Source organism: Cupressus sempervirens, chromosome 3 (genome assembly GCF_028749045.1).
Source record: "Cupressus sempervirens isolate cs-2001-9-10 chromosome 3, ASM2874904v1, whole genome shotgun sequence".
In the NCBI taxonomy this organism is placed as follows: Eukaryota; Viridiplantae; Streptophyta; class Pinopsida; order Cupressales; family Cupressaceae; genus Cupressus; species Cupressus sempervirens.
The window spans coordinates 824,739,652-824,750,717 of NC_143120.1; positions in this window are offsets into that span (position 1 = coordinate 824,739,652).

Consider the following 11,066-nt stretch of genomic DNA (forward strand, 5'->3'; position numbering starts at 1 on the left):
TAGTACATCTTTACTCGGTCAAAACTGATTCCTTTCTTTACCTTGAACACTCGGTAAACACTAATTGCTTTGTTCACCTTGATCACTCAGTAAACACTGACTTCTTTGTTCACCTTGATTACTGACTTCTTTGTTCACCTTGATTACTCGATAAATACTGACTTCTTTGTTCACCTTGATTACTCGGTAAACACTGAGAACTAGGTAAAGCTTGGCTTCCGGTGAGAGCTCGGTAAGCATTCAGAATCCAATAAGTGTTGTAACTAATAACAAAAATGTATCATAATGCCAACAATCTCCCCCTTTGGCATTAGTGACAAAAACACTTATGAGACAAAATTTATCTGACATGCTGATGACTGATTCTGAATATACATAGCTTCGTTATATACAACTCCCCCATAGAATAGCTTTGTTATATACAACTCCCCCATAGAATGTACATACATTATTTACATGAGCTGTATATCTCTTCCTTTGTAAAATTTTTTGAAAACACTTATTCACCCATAGTATACATATCCAACAATAATCTCCCCCTTTTTGACAATAATGCCAAAGAATAAAGAATATATATACTTATATAGAAACACCAAAATGAGAGATGAACTCTGAATGTACCTGGAGAATAAGCTGGAGAGTCTTATCCCAATTCTCTTGCAAAATTTTGCAGGTAGAAAGAGCTATTTGAACTTCAGCCAAAAGTTCAATCACATGATCTGCAATGGAGAAGTTATTATCATGGATTAATGTCTTTGAATGTGCAATATGCTTCTGCATTGAATCCATGATGGGAAGGATCATGTTTTGGATATCTATCAATGTAGATTGGATCCTTGCCTCTTCCCTCAACAGCTCTGCCTGCTTCTCTGACAAAAATTTGATTCTGAGGTGATGAGATGAGCTTGAACTGGGGTCAAGCTTTAAGTTCTGTGCGCTTACCTTCAGATCTTCATCAATTTTATTTAGTTTTTCTCTTATTCCTTTAGTGTATTCGGTAACATCACAAAGTTTAGCAAAAAGAGATGTTACATTATTAAAAGAATTTTCCATATCTGCCAAAATTGAGGTTAATGCAACCTGATTTATTGCAATGTTCTGGGCAATGTGCCCTAATACCTTATTATCAAATTTCTTTTCTGCACGCTCAATTAGCTTCTCTTGTCCTGAGGCATCTTCATTGAATTTATTAATTGCCTCTTCCAGTTGAATCAAAATGTGTTGAGAGGTATCAACATCAACACCTATAGCCTCAGTAATTATGTTCCGGGCTTCCTCAATTATCCTATATTCCTTATCCCTTTCTGATCTTAACTGCATCTGAGTAGCCTTTTTCTCAATAAGTTGACTAGCATACCTCATTTCTTCAATGGTAGCATTATCAAAGTCAATCTTTGGAATTACTATCTCTGTGTCCAAGTCAATGTCTTTAGGAATTTCCTTTCTAGTGATCATAAGTCTTAATGGTTGCTTTTGTTTGACTTCTGAGATGACTGGTTTGACCTTTGGAATAGACACAACAGTAGAGACAGAAGGACTAGCAGTAAAAACTGGGATGTTTGACGTTTGAGTGCCAATAGAAGTATGTACAGGGTCAAAAATTTGAGTGCTAGCCAAAAATGGTGATACACTCGGTAATATAGTATCTGAGCTCACTGTGCCTGAAGTAGATGGCGACAAAATTGTAGAACAAATTTGAGTTGTCAAAATTTGAGAACTTATAGCAATACCAACTGATGATGATGGAGTCAAGGAGGCTAACTCGGTAGATGAAAAGGGGTGCAGCTCGATAGTCGAAGAGGGATGCAGCTCAGTAGATGAAGTGGTAGTCACTTCTACTGATGATACCTAGAGCTGAGATATGGCAGGTGTAGATGGTAAATCTGGTGTAGATGAACCTTCTAAAGTTGACTCCAACCTTGATGATGTCACAGGTTTGTCTGGGGAGTGAGGAAGGGATGCAATAGCTGCTGCTGCAATTTTTACCATATCATCCTCCTTATCTTCCTCTTCAGCTTCTTCCTCTTTGTCTTCTTCCTCTTTTTATTCCATCATTGCATGCAACTCTCCTGGTGTAACTGTGATGGATGGAGTGCTATCTGATTCATCACTGCTGCTGCCGCTATCATCATCCTTTATTTCTACTGGGTCTACACTGGGCTTATGTAGATGATAGATGTTTTTCCACATGTTTGTAGCATCATTTACAACATGCTCTATATCTTTGATCAAAACCAAACAAGTGTGGAATCTGATCATCATTTTACCTTCATAGGTTTTCAATTCAGATTTTAGCTCTGCTCCAGTGAGACTAGGCCGAAGATTCTTCAGGGATTGCTCATATATATCTTTTACCGTCTTGGTGGCTAACTCCCATCTTGGTTGTACTCTCTCCAGTAGTTCTTTAGAGATATGAGGAGCAATCTGGTCCGGGGAGTATTTCCATTTTCCCATTTTGTTAAGTACCAGTTCCTCAATTTGCATTTTCTCTACATCAGTCCTTGTCTCAAATCTCAATGCCTTGAAATTTGCAATGCCAGCTCCTTCTTGCAATGTTTTGAGCCGTTGCTCGAATGTAGGTGTAGGTTTGACCAATACAGGTTCCTGAATACCTTTTCTCGTTCTCCGAGTGAATACTGCAGTAGGCTGCTTCTTGGGCTTGGTAATGATTACCTTGCCTTTCTTCTTTGCCAGTTGCTCTTTTTCTGATACTTTTTCTCCTTCTTTTTCTTCTTCACTTTCTTTATCTTCACCTTTTCCCTCGGTGACCATAAGAGAACTCATTTCAATTTTTAGTTTGGCCATTTTCCTTTTACCTTTACTGATGGCCTGTGGAATTTTGATTTCTAGTTCAATTCTAGACTTTGCTTCATCATAAGTACCAAAAATTCGTTGCCTTGGGTCTACTGGCTCATTTACTAGTGCTTCAATGATATCCCTGGTTTCATCAATATTTACCTCATATGGAAGAGGTTTCACCCATGCAACTCGGGGTCTAACTACCTGTATGTATACCTTGTCATAGTCAACCATGAAACAGACATCATCCTTATACTCTTCAACAAGTTTTGGAGGTATTCTGAATCTGTTGTTCATCCTTTCCTTGAAATCTTCAAAATAATTGTCCATTACTTTGTCAAAATTCATACCCATATCTACTATGAATTCATTTATTTGATACAAAATTGGAGTATCTTTCCTCCATACAACTGTACCTTTGGATGGAAAGAATTTCTGTACATAGAAAAATAAACAAACTAGCAAAGAACCAAATTTACAAGGGTTTGTCTTTGCAGTCCTTATGCTTTCCATGTTTTTATTGAATTGTTTTAATAGTACATCAGCTAGGTCAAACTCCATATTTTTCTTTACAATTTTATATGCCAAATCTACAGCCTCGCAAGGTACACTATTCAGCCTGCTGGAACTATACAATTTGTATGCAATAACATAAATACCAAATTTCAGTTCTATATCTGAAACATTGTTGAGTTTTAAACCTCTGCCATCCCATTCAGCTTGGGTTTTCTTCTGTAACTCATCCCGTCCTAGGGTTTTGGTGATTTTGGCTTTGCTGAGCATTGGGAGACCCGTGATTTTGTGAATCATCTTCTTGGTTATCAAAACTGGTTGTTCCAACCACAACTGACCATTATGTACTCGGCTCAAGATATACCTCACCCATTTCACTTGGAAACTTCTTGGCAGATGTGGGATATGGGTTAAGCCTTTGGTTTCCAAATGTTTGAACTCAGGTTTTAGGGTTCCATCCACGCATAACTCGGCTAGGGTGCTATCCATATCTAGTGTCCCTATTTCTTGCACAGTACACTTGAAATGAGTATGAATATCATTGATTAGAAGTACCTTTGGAGGAATCTGTGATTGAGCTCCATGCGGGTCGAGTGATTCAGCGATGGCAGGAACAAGCTTGAACGTCGGTGCCTTCCATTCTATTCCCTTTACAAGCATTTTGGATCCTTTCTTCGCCTTGCTGCTGTTGGTGCTTGCGGAAGCCATTGTTGCTCGATGAGTAAGAAGATTTCGTAAGAATACTTCGCTGGAAAATTTCTTCAACTCACTTGAATTCGCTTGAAAGCCCTCTTTTTGTAAATCTCGAATTCGCGATGAAAAATGAGGTTGAAATCTGCCCTTTTGATGAAAAATTTGTCATTAATGTTCAGCACGAAGGTAGCTACGATCGACAGGCTGTCATCCACTAGCTCGGCTTAAACTCCGCAACTCAGTGACCAAAAGAAAATAGGTTAATCCGCCCTTAACTCGGTAAGAGAAGAACCAACCATGCTCGGTAAGTGCAACTTGGTGAAAGAAGCCTTATTGCACCCGACTGAGCTCGGTAAGGTCATGTACCGACCATGATCCTGATGTATCTGAAATACTAATTTGATCATATTTTCATTCTAGGACTGCTTAGGATATTGCTTGTAGATACAGTCCTGGTCTTATCCTGATGAGTCTTAATTGGAAATGAGAGAGTCACTCACTTCTTGAGTGACCATTCCATTACTTGAATTATCTGGCTCGGTAGACTTTGGAATCCATTGCTGCTTCATTTGTTTCCGAATATTGTCTACTTTGATTTTCTTCTCATCCTCGGCTTTCTTTATGTTCATGCAATTTTTAGATATATGACCAAGTTCTGTACATGTATAACATCTTACAGTGGTATCCCTTTTTTTTAGGTGATGCCTTGCACAGTTTATGCTAGTATGACCATATTCTCCATAATAATGACATCTGCACCAAGTGTTGTAGTCCCAACCAAATATTGCTTTGACAAGTTGTTCAGCTGGATTAAAAGATTTGAATTTGCATTGTGATGCCTTATGACCTTGCTTTTGGCATTTGTGACATTTACCTTCAAATTTTGGTTTCCTTTTGCATTCATTGGCTTTGTGTCCATGCTGATTGCAATTGTAGCACTTTCCATTAAATTTGCCTTTTCCATTGCTCCAACATCTGTTAGATGTATGACCTAACATACCACAGTGGCTGCAAGTAGGTTTTTGATTCTTTTGAGTACCCTGTTTGGAGGATTCACCTTCTTCCTTGTATCCAAGGCCTGCTTTACCATTTTTTTTATGAAAGTTTTCTTCATTTTGCAGATTCAATTGATCCATGTCTTTTTGAGATTTTACCATTCTCTCATTGACTTGTTTTTCAGAGATTAGATCACTTTGTAAGCTTGCATTGATTTGTCTTTCAGTAATTAAGTCATTTCTCAAAATCTCATTCTCAGATCTTAGATTCATAATTTCTTCATTTGCATTAGATAACTGAGTTACAAGATTTTCAATCTGAGAGGATTGATTATTCCTTACCTCTAATTCTTCAGCTACCTTGTTCCTTTGCTCCAAGATTTCGCATAGCCTGATGGACTGGATTCCTTGTTCCCTTTTGAGCTTTCTTACTTCTTCCTGCAGAGATCCATTCTTTTCTAAGAGTTCTTTGATTGCTTTGTCAGCTTCATCTGAACTATTTGATGGTGAGAGATCTTCAATCTTTTCTTCAACATACTGATGGTCATTCATTTGCTTTGCAAGTTCTTTTCTTCTTTTCAAGGATTGTGAAAGATGCTCTTTTGCTTCATTTAGTTGAGCCATGGCCATTTTCAGATCTAGCTTTTCATTCTCAATAGTTTTGTCAAGTCTGAATATCTCCATTGTCCTTGATCTTTGCTCAAGCTGTGAAGCTTTTATCTTGAGAACCTTATAGCTCTGATACCAATTGTTGGAAATATTCAAGATATGACAAGTTACTGAGAGGGGAGGGGTGAATCAGTAACTTCTAAAATTTCAAACAATAAAACTGTATACTAATATATTCATCATTCATCCAAGTAACCTATTGTAAGCATGAAACAAAATCATTTGCAACACTTGAACACACAGATTTGGTGACCCAGAAACCTTCCAAATAGAAAGTAAAACTGGGGTGGGGATGAAACCCACAAGCTTCGTTACTGCAGTATGAAGTTGGCCGGTTAAGGCTTACAATGACCACTTCTGGTGATCTGCCCTGTTAGGAGCACAAAGGATTGCTAGATCCACCTTGTTAGAGGATTTCCAAACATACAATAAAGTATGCACTCTGTTAGGAGATTTACAAAAGACTGTTAAGTCTACCTTGTTAAAGGATTTACAAAAAACTGATTCACCTGTTAGAATGAAACAGTGGATCTGATTACAACTGATTGCTGATAAGATCCTCTATGCTCTGATTCACCTTGATGTGATAGATAAAACTTTTCTGCTTCAAAACTAGACCTACTGAATATCTTCACAATTCAGCCCACATACTTTCGCATGCATGTATTTCTTTCGCACTTTCACACTTTCACACTTTCACATTTCCATTCATTACCATTGCCATAACAACTATATTTTGAATGATACAATACATTGCATATATATACCATCCATATAAACAATACATGCAAGGTCGGCTAAACAATACATGCAAGGTCGTCTCAACAAGTGCAAATCTCTATACAAAGTTGGCCCAAGGTAAAAACTCGGGTTCACTGAACTGACTCGGTGTCCTTCTGATACTCGGCGTCCACTGCGTTACTCGGCATCATCATGCACTTGGTAGAAGTGAAGGCACGGTTCATACTAAACACTTCGAGTAGTTCTAAACTCGGTAACCACTGGAGACTCGGTAGAAGAGATGTCACTTGGTGAATACTTCTATCTGAACTATTGCTCGGTGATCAAAGGAAACACTTGATAGAACCTTGTGACTCGGTGATAGTTAGTTTCCTTGATATCCGTCTGAGCTCGGTAAAAATTAATTTCTTTGATAACCTTAGGAGCTTGGTTATCATGAAGTTCTTGGTTACATCCTAGTACATCTTTACTCGGTCAAAACTGATTCCTTTCTTTACCTTGAACACTCGGTAAACACTGATTGCTTTGTTCACCTTGATCACTCGATAAACACTAACTTCTTTGTTCACCTTGATTACTGACTTCTTTGTTCACCTTGATTACTCGGTAAATATTGACTTCTTTTTTCACCTTGATTACTCGGTAAACACTGAGAACTAGGTAAAGCTTGGCTTCCGGTGAGAGCTCGGTAAGCATTCAGAATCCAATAAGTGTTGTAACTAATGACAAAAATGTATCATAATGCCAACATTATGAATTTCTAAATCTCCTATGGCTCCAATTTTGTAGTTATAGCATCTACGGACATCTTGGACCATAACAACTTTATCAAGAATAACTGATAATGCACCTGCAGGATCCTTCTTATATGCGACTTCTGGGATGGGTTTGAAATTTGGTTGCTTAACTTCATTACTAATCAACTATATCTCATGACTCTCTTTGCTCTTAGTGGTTCCAGACCCAGATGCCATTGTTTACCAAACTAGGGTTTATAGTTTAAACAAGTTTATAAACACTACGTAGCTCGGCACTTAAGTAAAAATACCTCAAATCGATGAGACTCATGCTGAATTGTTGTAGAAATCTTCACAAATGGCTTCTAAGCTGACCTTGATCTTCTGCGCTCTTCTCGTCTTTGCTTTGTGTTTGAATGGTCAAAAATTGAATTATGTACTCTTTTAAAATTGAGTAACTCTTTTAAAATAGAGTAATTAATGCTTAGTGCACTGACAACTGTCTACTTGGCACCTGAAGGATTTTGACTTCACTCGACTCCTATTGATATTTCATAGCTCGACATCATCTATCAACTCAGTCGCTGTTAGCAACTCGGCATCTGAAGACAATTTTGGCAGATTTTACAAGACTCTTAGTTTTGCATCTTTGCTTATGTTGATTTCTTCTTTGCAATTCTTCTATGTTTTGGGACTGATGTATGATGTAACTTAGTTTATCAATCCCACACACCCATTCTTGCTTAATTTGATGAAGTGTGATCACTTGACCTGCTAGGTGAAGTGATCTCTACACTTGATGTGCTACACTCATCTTCCTTCTTCCATGCCTTATTCATCTCACTTTTGATGTTTCCAACATCTATCTTTGCCTTTCCATTGTTGAAATTAAAACTAGGTGCCTTTGACCTTGTTGGGCAATTCCTGCTAATATGACCAGTTTTTAAGCAACTAAAACATGTGGTTTGACTCAACCATCTTTTATAGTTTCCCCTAAAATGTGTTCTTATGCAATTTTGGGGTATATGTCCATATTCTTGACAATAGTGACAACTATACCTGGTGTTGTAATCCCAAAATTCATGGTTTGATGCCTTTGCTAATTGATTTGATGTCCACATAGGCTTTGATCTGCATTCAAAAGCTCTATGTCCATATTTCTTGCAATTATGACAGTGACCCTCAAATCTTGATGTCTTAATAATCTTGGTCCTACATTCATATGCTTGATGACCTTGCTTCTTGCACTTATGACAATAGTTTATATTCTTATCATGCTGATGGGCATTCTTGCTTCTACATACATTAGATGTATGTCCTTTCTTTCCACAGAAATGACATGTAAGTTTGACGTTTTTACCTTTTTCATTTCTTTGTTCAGTACTCTTTGATAATTCTCCAACTTCAGTGCTATTGTATCCAAGTCCTAATATATCATGGATTGATCTTGGGGATTTCAGTAATTGCTCAAAATACTTGATGGCTTCATTGGGTTTGTTGAAGCTTTCTAAAATTTCCTTTTCTCTTCTTAAGTCATTCTACAATTGTTCATTCTGCATCTTTAGTGTAGAGATCTCAATGTCTTTCACATTAAGTTCATGATGAAGATTATCATTTAGGCAAGTGTATCCATCTGCATGTTTGAGATCCTTGTTAATTCAGTACATTTTTCTTCAAGTCTGTTTGAAAGATTCCTTTTGTCATTTTCCATCATAGCTTTATCTTCAACTGCTCTTTTCTTTTGTTTAGTGATTTCACATAACATTATGGCTTGTGATTCATGTTCCATCTTGAGAGATCTTATCTCATCTGTTTGGTCTTTGTTTTTCTCCATCAATTCTCCAATGGTTGCATCAAACTCTTTAGTATTTCCATTGGAAAATATATTTGTAGTATCAATCTCCTTGTAGTTTATCTCATTTTTGGCTATGGCCAAATCCTTCCTTCTTTTCAATGGGTTTCTCAACTTATCTCTAGATTCCTCCAAGCTATGCAGAGCAAGTTGCACATCTATCACCTAATTTTCAATGATCTTTCCAAGTTTGAAAGCTTCCATCTTTAGATCTTTTCCTCCAAGATGTTAGGCTTTTTCTTGTGAGAACCTAATCCGCTCTGATACCAATTGTTGGAATATTCAAATATTGAAAGAATACTGATGAGAGAGGGGGGGGGGGGGGGGGGGGGCTGAAAGTAAATTGCATGCATGTAAATACATCATGAAAATATGAAACTAAAACATGCATCAACAACACATAACACTGAAATTTGGTAACCCTGAAACCCTCCAAAAATAGGAAGGTAAAACTGGGGTGGGGAATATGGTTCAACCACTTCTGATGGTCTGCCCTATTAAAGGCTTTACACTGTGTCAATAGTGACCTAGTTAAAGGATTTACAAACACTTAACATGAAGTATCACCCTGTTAAAGGATTTAATCAACTTTTGATAAGGATCTACAAATAGCTGTTAAGCCAACCTATCTACATAGGATTTCCTTTCTAATACAATGGTAAGAGAGTATTAGGTATTATAAACCTGATACTTTGCAATCCTTGATTGCTGAATGTAGGCACTTGTTCTGCTTTCTCTGATCTTGATCCTTTGTGATCTAATAACCCTTGTTCTAAAAATAGATTTCCTTATACACCCTTGTATATCTGCTCGCATCTCTTTACAATGAAATTTTGTCTTTCTTATAAAGACATTTGAGAATTTAGGGTTAGATATGGATCTACGATCCACATTGAATCTCAATTTCTTGCTCAATATTTCCCTTTTTGCTGATTGGTTGTATGCCTTTCCAATTTTCCAATTGGCTGCATACAGATTGCATAGGAAATGTAAAATATTTTTTCTTATCTCTGGATCATTCAAGATTTACCTTATGTCAGCTACAAAAATGGTTTACATCATAGTTTGTGCAATTAAAAACTCTTATGTTGATACCCTGAGTTACTCAGCTCTTGAAGCATTACTGATGCTCGGCACATGCTGTTTCCTAGATAGCTCGGCACCTAAACAAAATTGTATCACTTAGCACCTTATGTTACTTGGCACTTGAATAACTTCGCACTTGATATCACTCGGCACTTAAATAACTCAGCACTTGATATCACTCAACACTTGAATAACTCGACACTTGATATCACTCAGCACTTGATATTGAAAAATGGTTAAGTGTATTGACACTTAGCTGTCAAAATTATTCTTTAGACCAATAGTTTCTGGGTGTATGGATGGGATGATAGTAAGCATTGAGTTTGAGGATTTTAGTCGATAAACTTAATTATAAGGAAATCAAGTTAGGTCATCCTGCCAGTAATGAATTAATGTTAGAATGGGTAAGGCATTAATCACTAAATCAAATGCAAGATAAGATGAAGATCATTTGCACAAATATTTTAATTAAATCAATTTAGTTCTTTTATGTTTTGTAGTGGGTTGAAAGGAATTTACCCTCACTTAGCTTATGGGTTCATAGGTTATGATTTGTAGCTATTTCATTCCTATGTTATTGCATAAAAATTAGAAGATAAAAGGATTTTAATTTTTTTACATAGGTTTAGGTTTTATGTCTTAGCACTGGTACCATAGATCAAAACCTCAAGGTTAACCCACCTAGGTTTCGTAGAGCCTAAAGTGAAGAAGGATTTATGCCTTATAGTTGGCCCAAGATTGGTAATCAAGTGCATTCATCATAGGAATTTTCTAGCTTTAGATGTATCGGTTTGACTTCTTTCTTATTCTTAAATCTATTAAATCAAGAGCCAACAAAATGGTGACTCTACTGAAGGCAAAGGCTGAAAATTCTTGAATTATGGAGCTAGAAACCTCTAATATATTGTGCATATTCAATTTTTTATGCAAGGTTTTGTGTTTCCTAGCTAAGATTTATTCATGGACAATAGTATGTTGTGA